The following is an 8,202-nucleotide window of genomic DNA, read 5'->3' as shown; positions in this document are numbered from 1 at the left end:
AGTTTTCAGATAACCTCTACCACCAATCTCTCAGTAAAAGCTGAATCAGTTGGAAGGCTGTCTTGTGTAGGTAAAATACATTTTAGAATGTAAAGCTCAAACATCTAAGTTTTGCAGTCTTACTGTGACTTTGTTGGCTCATAATGAGTGCTATACATCCATACTCTAAACTGACAGCCATCCTGATGTTAGGTGAGGAAGAGCAATTTTCAACCTAGAGTTAGGAGAAACATGGGCCACAGTGTCCAGAAGCTGTTTTTTTAAATTAGAATAGCACATTATCTGTTTGCAAAAAATAACCTATAAATATAAAAACTTTCTCTAGAAATTTATCTCCAGTCTTTAATTGCCGTTGGAAGGGAAGGAACTAGACTGCACTTTGATCTGTACTTAATAAACTTGATCTTGGTTTACACTTCCTTCTGTTATGAAAGATCAAAGGATGCTTAAAGCTGAGACCTTCTTGGATTTTGCATGTTTAATGTGATGTTATTTTGGATTTGGTGTTGGAGACAGTGCTGTTTCCTTGAGGCGATAAACTAAGGATAGGTAGCTATTAATGAGCCTTTGTGATAACCACTTTGTGTTAATGTTATAGATGCCCAAGCAGCACGTAATCTGTTCGTGCCTTGTGACTTAGCCCAGTTAACTGACAAAGATCAAACTAACCAACCAAACAAAAAGCAATAAAACAACTTATAAATTCACTGGTGCTTTATAAAAAGTACATAATCTTTCTCTACAGAGACTGTAAAATGTGTAGACAATCTATAATAATCTCAGTCAAAAATTAGTATATGATGTACCTAAAAAAAAAAAAAGTCATGACACAACATGGCCAATACTGACATGAATTAATTTATGTATGTTACTAGACATGACATCATTCAGAAGTAACAAGTGTTCCTTTTAATTAATCTTGAATAGGACACAACCTCTTACCTGCCCAGGCAAGAAGAGATTAAGAATTATTGTATATCTGTGCAACAAGGGATCAAGCTGTCATGTTCATTCCAACTTTATAGCTTTCCACATAGATGTGTTTTACAAGTATTGTAATTGCAGTGTTGTTGAGTCTTTAATTGTATTATAAAAATTATTTTAATCAGTGTAGTTTATTCTGCAGACATTCTGCTATACAACCTTATGCAACATAGACATAATGCTTTTGTTGCATGATTGTATGAATCATGGAAATAGAAAGTGGAGGATCCTATAGGCAACAATAAGGATATGGGGAAAAGGGTGCTTATAAAAACTGAACTCGAAGGTGTATATACAATTTTTTAGTTTTTAACCTTAATATGTGCACATCATCTACAACTGTTTTTGACCTGCCTATCCATAATTAAGACTGGCCTCAAAAATGTGTTTGTCTTTTTTATGGTGTTTTCTGGATGTTTCACTTTGTCCAGCATTATATATGGTAAAAATGAAGTCGTTTGGAATGGCTAGAATATTAGATAACTAGAGGAAAAAATGATAAACACAATTTTACCACCTGTTCTTTGGTTTTCCTTTGCAATTTTAATTTCCCAGATTGCTGTGTTTTGATAAGAATTGCTTGCTTTATTTCCTCAAAGCATCAAAATATAATTTTATTGGACTGTAAGCAGAGTATAGGAAGAATCTAAGAGATACAGGCTTTCTAGGTTTTGGTAGGTTTTGTAGCAACAAAACATTATCTATGGTGGTATGATTTTGCAAGCTCAGCAATCCTAAACTACACTCATATTTGGCTGTGAGACCACTGGGGAATCCTGGGTACTGTAGGCACAAATCAAAAGGTCAAGATCAAACTCTTGGCAAATATTAGACCACAGATGCTGAATGAGCAGAAAGACTTCATTTGGTACCATCACTGCTGCTGAGCTGACAGATGGAGGAAAAAAAAACCCCACAACAAAAAGCCCTTCCCCTTCTCTCCAACGAAAGCTTTCTGTTGTTCTGCTTGTGCATAATCACATTGAGAAAGCAGTACTCTAGTTGCCTCTTTCTGGAGTAATGATACAATGCATTATCTTTCCATGGCAGTAAAAAAGTTTTGAGGAAAGCCAAAAAAAAAAAGTCTCTCTTGTGATTTTTCTTATGAGCATATACTAGGAGGAGACAGATAAGAGGCAAGTGTGGACCCTGTGAATAAAACACAAGACTCGAACTTGAGCTTTGCTAATCCAGCCTAATGAGTAGCTTTTAGGCAGACCTTGTTTTTTAATGGATTTTTTTTGCAGGTTTACCAGGTGATTAGTGCCAAGAAAACCAATTGCTTTCCAGCTATTTTCGCACATTTGTGTGGTGTCTCTCCTGTCTTGATGCTAGGACATCAGAAGATTTTATTATTTTTTTTTCTTCAAGAAGACCTGGAAAGCAAAGAGTAAATTTCACTAAGGTCTAATTAGATTTTCATTGATTTGAGTCAGAAAAAGCAGTTGTTTCCCTGTCTCAGTTTCTGAAAGGTTTGCGCTACTTTATGTGTTTAGTTAAATTGTAGCTCTGGCTTCCCTGCTCTGGTGATCACATACCAGTAGTTGCATCATTCAGTTATGTTTTCAACAGAGAGGAAAGCCCTATAGATCATGCTGCTAAGGAGTTCAGTGCTCTGGCAGAGATCTTGGGCCTGCCCTCCCCCCGAAACATTTTTTTAACACCTTTCCATGTCTGAAAGAGAAGAGCAGGGCATATTAGTTCTTGGCTGCTACTGCTGATTTTCATACTATAGCTATGGTGATGCCCTATAAACATCTCTGAAGAAAGCTAGTGTCCTAATAGAAAGAGAAAGCTAACAGATCTTTGTAATGTTCATAGACTGACCATAGGCTCCTGTCCAGAAGAGCTCGGCGTGATGTACCACATCAGGCAGGCAGAAGAGCCACTGTGATACGATATCCTATGTGCTGTTAACATCTACTCTGCTCTTTCAGCTGAGTGCATCTGAGGGAGCAGCTTGTGCCGTTAACTGACCTGCATTTTAATGCTTGCTTCCATTCCCATTCTTCAAATACAGAAATTTATCAACAAAGCCCAGTAGACTTGGCAGATTCTGACTTTATTCATGAAGGCATATCTGATGTTCCCTGACAAATTGTTCCAAAGAAACTGTCTTGCAAAATACAGTATCTGCCAGTTTCTTAATACCAAACTGTATTCCTATTAGAACATAGTGTTAATGATTTAATAGAAAATACAATGCCTGGTGCAGAGTGGATCTGAAATCACTTAGCATACTTGATTGTTAACCGAGCTAACTGTCCTGTGAGTGCGTTGGCTGCCATCTGTCCATTTACTTGACAGCCTTGGCGGGGGGGAGATCTTGAGAGCTGGCAGTGATCCAGTTTGCTGCAGGTCTGCTTTCTAGTGTTTTTGTAACAGATGTTGTGCCACATGCCCAAAGCTGCTGCCTGTAAGCTGCTGTGTGCTCAAATTGTTAATTTTGGGGGTGCCTGACTGTTTTCGACACAAAATTTGCATTTATTTTAGAAGCCTGTTATGGACTGCCTTTGTTATAACAGTAATCTGATGGAAGAGCCACAGGCAAAACCTCTAGGCTTCTGTCACATGTTTTCTGATGACTTCAGCAGGCATTGGATTGGACCGTGACTAGCCAGTTGGTAACATTTTTCATCTTTTCCATTTAATCCTCTGTGTCTTGAAGTACAGCATTTATAAACCACTTCCTGTGTAATTAGGGAGCCTTCAAGTTTGCAGTGTGCTTTTGAGTAATTCAGTGGTCCCTGCTTATCCAGGATGCTCCAAAAGTACTTATATACATAGACATGTACCTCTTATGCACAGGCAAACTAGAAATTACACTGAGTTTTTCTTCCTCCCTTATCTTCAATGCATAATTTCACTGTAAGCCAGTTGATCCTAAATTAATGTAAATCAACCAAGTTGAGGTGAGGCTTTAGAAACTGCCGTGGTTTTCAATTCCATGATTAAAATGCCTTGCTCCTCCTTGTGAAGCTTGGTTGTTGTCAGCAGAGTAGCAGGAGGGAATTATCATCTTCCTGCAGCAAACCCTGCTGCTGCTGATAGAAAAGATTTGTTCTCGCCTTCCTTGCTTTTCATTAAGAAAAAGGAAAAGGGGGAAAAAATGGTTAATTAGGCAACGTAGCATTCAGCATTGCGTGTATCTGTATGCTTTTTACTTGTCCTCCATTTCAAAAGGTTTGCTATAAGAAACCAATAACATGGTTGTCCACAGGATCTTTCTCCCAATCTAGTTTATATATCCACTTGATCACTGTGTAGTGGACTGGCTGTATGATTTCTTGGAGGATGAAGGATGGTTTGAGTGTGACCGTTCAGTTGTAAAAGCAATTGCCCATTGATTTGCTGTTGATTCTGTGTAAATAAAATATAGTAAAAGAGCTTGACCTACTTTGTGTAGGGAGAGTAGCATGGGAAGCTTTCCAATCTCTGTCATTCATTTATGACCTTGCAAAGGAAAACTTTTAGGCTGTTTCTTCAGCATGTGCCCTAACTTGCCTTTGTATGTTGTCTGAGCCTCTTTGAGCTTAAAATATTTGGTTCATAATCTCTGCTTTTTAAAAATACTAATGGAAGGTGTACAAAATAAAATCTGATCACAAGACTGAATCTTCTTGATTAGTCTTTGTTGTTCAGTCTGTTAGGTACCATTTGCCCATCAGGGAAATGCATCCCGTGTGAGAGAACAGTGCTGGAGTGCCGCAGAAGTGATCATATTTAGAACACCCTGAATTTTGGAAAAGGTGTTCATGTTCTATTTAGCTAGAATACTGACTAGGTAGTTAATCATAATTAGGATATTGGGCTGAGAAATGCTACTAGTTCATGTTGTGTATGCCGACATCTGTTACTCAGCAACAAGTGTCATACTCTTTCCAGATGAGTTATTAGCCATTGTTAAAATGACAGGTATACAGTAAAAGTTTAATGCCTATGAAATGACCTGGAAGGCTGCACATACCTTAGCATACAGAATATAATTCATGGTAATAGAGATAAGCATTCTAGAGTATTTATGATGATTTTAAAAACTCCCCACAAAGTACTGCCATGTAAAAATGAAACAAATAATTTAATTTACTGTTCCAATAATGCATGCTTTACAAATGTACATGCTGCAGTTTACGGATGCATTTAGCTGAACAAGGCAACAAATGTTTTCTGCTGTGAAGTAATATGAGGCAGTGTATTTGTCTACAGTTGAATACGTGTAGTTGCTTTCCTGAAGGTTGGAAGTAATCTGATTAAAGCAGAACGAGACACTGTTACAACATCAAGATTCTAGTAGAGAGCAGGCAGAAAAGCTTCACTTAAATCAGATGAAGATACAGCATTTATCTATTTTAACTGATAAAATACCACACCTTTCTGTAACTACTAGCACAGGAGCAGAGTTAGAGCAAGCTGTATCTAAGACAAGCATTTTCCATACTGTACATAGTTTAAGTTACATAAAAACAAGTGTCTGCAATATTTCTCTAAAATATAGACATCAAATTCTATAATAGTTTCATCAGGGCAGTTTCTCTGATTCTTACCTGTTTAATCCAGAGACAGATGTTGACAGTTCCGGTGCATTACTGCTTGTGCCAGTGCTCCAAGATGCAGCTCGATTCTCTGCGTGCTGGGTGTGCATTGGTATAAATAGTGTACTAGATCAGATTAATTGTAGTACAAATTATTTGGAAGACAGGCAATAAAAACAAAGAACTTGAAAGTTCATATAAATAAGGCTGTATAGAAGCCTTACTTTTATACCTCCTATCTATCCTTCTAATCCTAAACTCAGGCACTCTCCCTCTCCCTTGTCTTTTCTCCATTGCTTAGCAACATTCATGGGTGAACTTACTTAAAGCAGAGCTTTGTTCCCAGATGTGATTTCAGTAATATTTGTAGGCTCAAGGGTTCTGAGACGCAAAAATCAACCCCTTTCCTTCTCACCACCATTAGCCAGCTTCGTTAAATAGTCTCTCTTCTCTCCTTCTGCACCCCAGGCATGTTTCAGTTTTTGTCTCCACTGTTTTGATCTAACCAAGAGTGATGTGGGAAGGAGGGGGGAGGTTCAAATAAAGCTTTAATTATGGAGGACACTCATACAATATGTGCAACAAAGCTGTGTGTTGGGCATCAAATGGGAGTGGAAATGCAGAGTGGGTCAAGTAAAGAACTGTTATTTCTCTCCACTCAATTTGATTCTTGAAGTTGAGATTGAATAAATGGTATTTTTAACACCAACAGTTACATACTGAATTGGTATGACCAACTGCATATTGCAATATAGCCTCGAAAAATCATTTTAAGTAGGGAGAAGCTACAGTAGCTAATTGCTTCCTACATAGTTTCTCTAATTTTGGCAACACAGTGGTAGATCATCACTTCCTAGATATGTTCAGTTTGCCAGGCTAATCTGTAATCGCTCCTATTTCTGGTTTATCCATTCTTTTTCCTGTTCCTTTCTCTGGCTGTTTTTTCTGTGGTTCACTAAGCTTTTAGTCCTCAGTGGGTTTGAAGTGTGTTCTTCTTCTGCAAGCCAGATGATGTTAATGTAAGTCTCTTTGATCTTGAAAATAGCAAAGTAGACTTCTGTTGAAATGCAAACATTTCTATTGAAATATCTCTCAATTTATGTGCAGAACACTTTGTTTATACGAAAGACCTATGTAAAAGCTAGTGGTAGGTCTTCATGTCTTGTATTGCTCCAACAGTGCTGCAACCAAGTTGCTGATGTTCCATTGAAAACACCCTGTGTTTTGAAATGGAAGACTTGCCAGTCCTGGCAAAAGCTTGGAGCTTTTGTTAGGCAGAATCATCTAGTATAAAGGTTGTTATATTTAGACATCTATCATGGATTTGATGTTGACACTCATGTGAACTACCTACCTTGTGAAATCAGTAATCTGGGGGGCCCTGTTGCTCAGAAGGGAATCAGGTATGCACTCATGTGCTCCCTTGGCTCTAAAACAGTGAATAAATGAGTCACCTTAAGAAGTGGCGGAGCATATAAAATCCATTGGTATACCTCTAGCATGTTTTATAGGAGAGTCACTAAGTCGATTCTGGGAAGAGGCTGCAGAATTTTTCTGTGATGACTTGGGAAACTGCAACTTATCTAAATCTAAAATCAACTAGCCTCAGTTTGGAGAGAAACCAAATGAAATTCTGAGTTATTGTGCATTCTCTCACTGGGCCTTGTGTCATGGAGCTTTGCTGTTGGATACTTTTCTTTCAACAAGAGGTTGAATTAATGAAGGTCTGTGTATCTGTATGTGAAGCTTCTTATAAAATAATGCCTGAATGCTTTTGGTAGAGTACTGAAGACTTCTGTGATTTCTTCTTCTCTCTCTTGCATACTAGATAGTGTATTCCTTTGACTGCATCTTGTTTTTCCATGGAAAGTGTGCTATTCACTTCATAATCTTTCATGGTTGCTGTGTGGTTTCCATTTATTATAAGGAAATACCTTCTCAGTCCCTAAGTCCCACTTTTCCTATTTTTGTTTGGAAAGCTTATTTTATTATTTTTTAAAGTCAATTCTGTATCATTGAGAGGTCAAACTGATATAAATATTTTTTTTTTTTATGTAGGTAACGTGCTTTGGGGCACTCTAGCACTTCCTGTCTCCTCCATGATTATGTCCATCCCCGAGCTTTTGTGTTGCTGACAGAGAATATGATTGACACTTTCTCTATATTCCATCCCTTAAGGCAAGGTAGTGCCCCCCAATCACCACTTTCCCCACACCCAGGCTTTCACAGTTTGGAGGACGTGTTTTCAAGTAGCATAATAACTTGCAGGAAATTCTGAAGGGTGCAGCACACCTCTGAATCTAACATCCTATGGTATTAATCTCTTTCTTAGCTTTATTACAGCTCATGGATTAAGTTTAAGAATAGAAGCTATAAATCACATCTTGGTTGAAACTTTCTCTGGCTTTACTCTGCAGGCCAATTTCTTGGTGGAATATTTGATGAATATGGCTATTGCAAGTGTGAAATGTTTTTAATTCCTCAGAACTGTGCAGAAAGGCACTGTTCTGGTCCACGGTCCGTGGCAGTTCATGTACTGTACTTGTGTATTGAGAGATTTTATTGCACCACTGAACTTAGGTTTGCCTATCCTTGCTTCTGTTATCTTGGAGAATGTAGCTAGATTTCATATATAAGCTAGAGATTATAGTCTTTGAAGGAAAAGCATTTATTTATTTTCTATACA

The 8,202-nt window shown here is 37.9% G+C and overlaps 1 long non-coding RNA gene across 1 annotated transcript; it reads right to left on the bottom strand.

Annotated features, from left to right (window-relative positions):
- Window positions 1-3,025: 3,025 nt before the first annotated feature.
- On the bottom strand, window positions 3,026-6,338 carry LOC133208978 (uncharacterized). The gene is made up of 2 exons (XR_009724539.1): window positions 5,529-6,338; window positions 3,026-4,060 (listed from the first exon to the last, which is right to left on the bottom strand). It is a non-coding gene; the product is annotated as an uncharacterized LOC133208978 (long non-coding RNA).
- Between the last annotated feature and the right edge of the window lie 1,864 nt (window positions 6,339-8,202).

Source organism: Neopsephotus bourkii, unplaced genomic scaffold (genome assembly GCF_033783945.1).
Source record: "Neopsephotus bourkii isolate Nb327-2 ecotype Australia unplaced genomic scaffold, CSIRO-AGI_Nbou_v1 NB_318, whole genome shotgun sequence".
NCBI lineage: Eukaryota > Metazoa > Chordata > Aves > Psittaciformes > Psittacidae > Neopsephotus > Neopsephotus bourkii.
The sequence above is the reverse complement of the archived record's forward strand: the minus strand, read 5'-3'. Positions and strand labels throughout refer to the sequence as shown.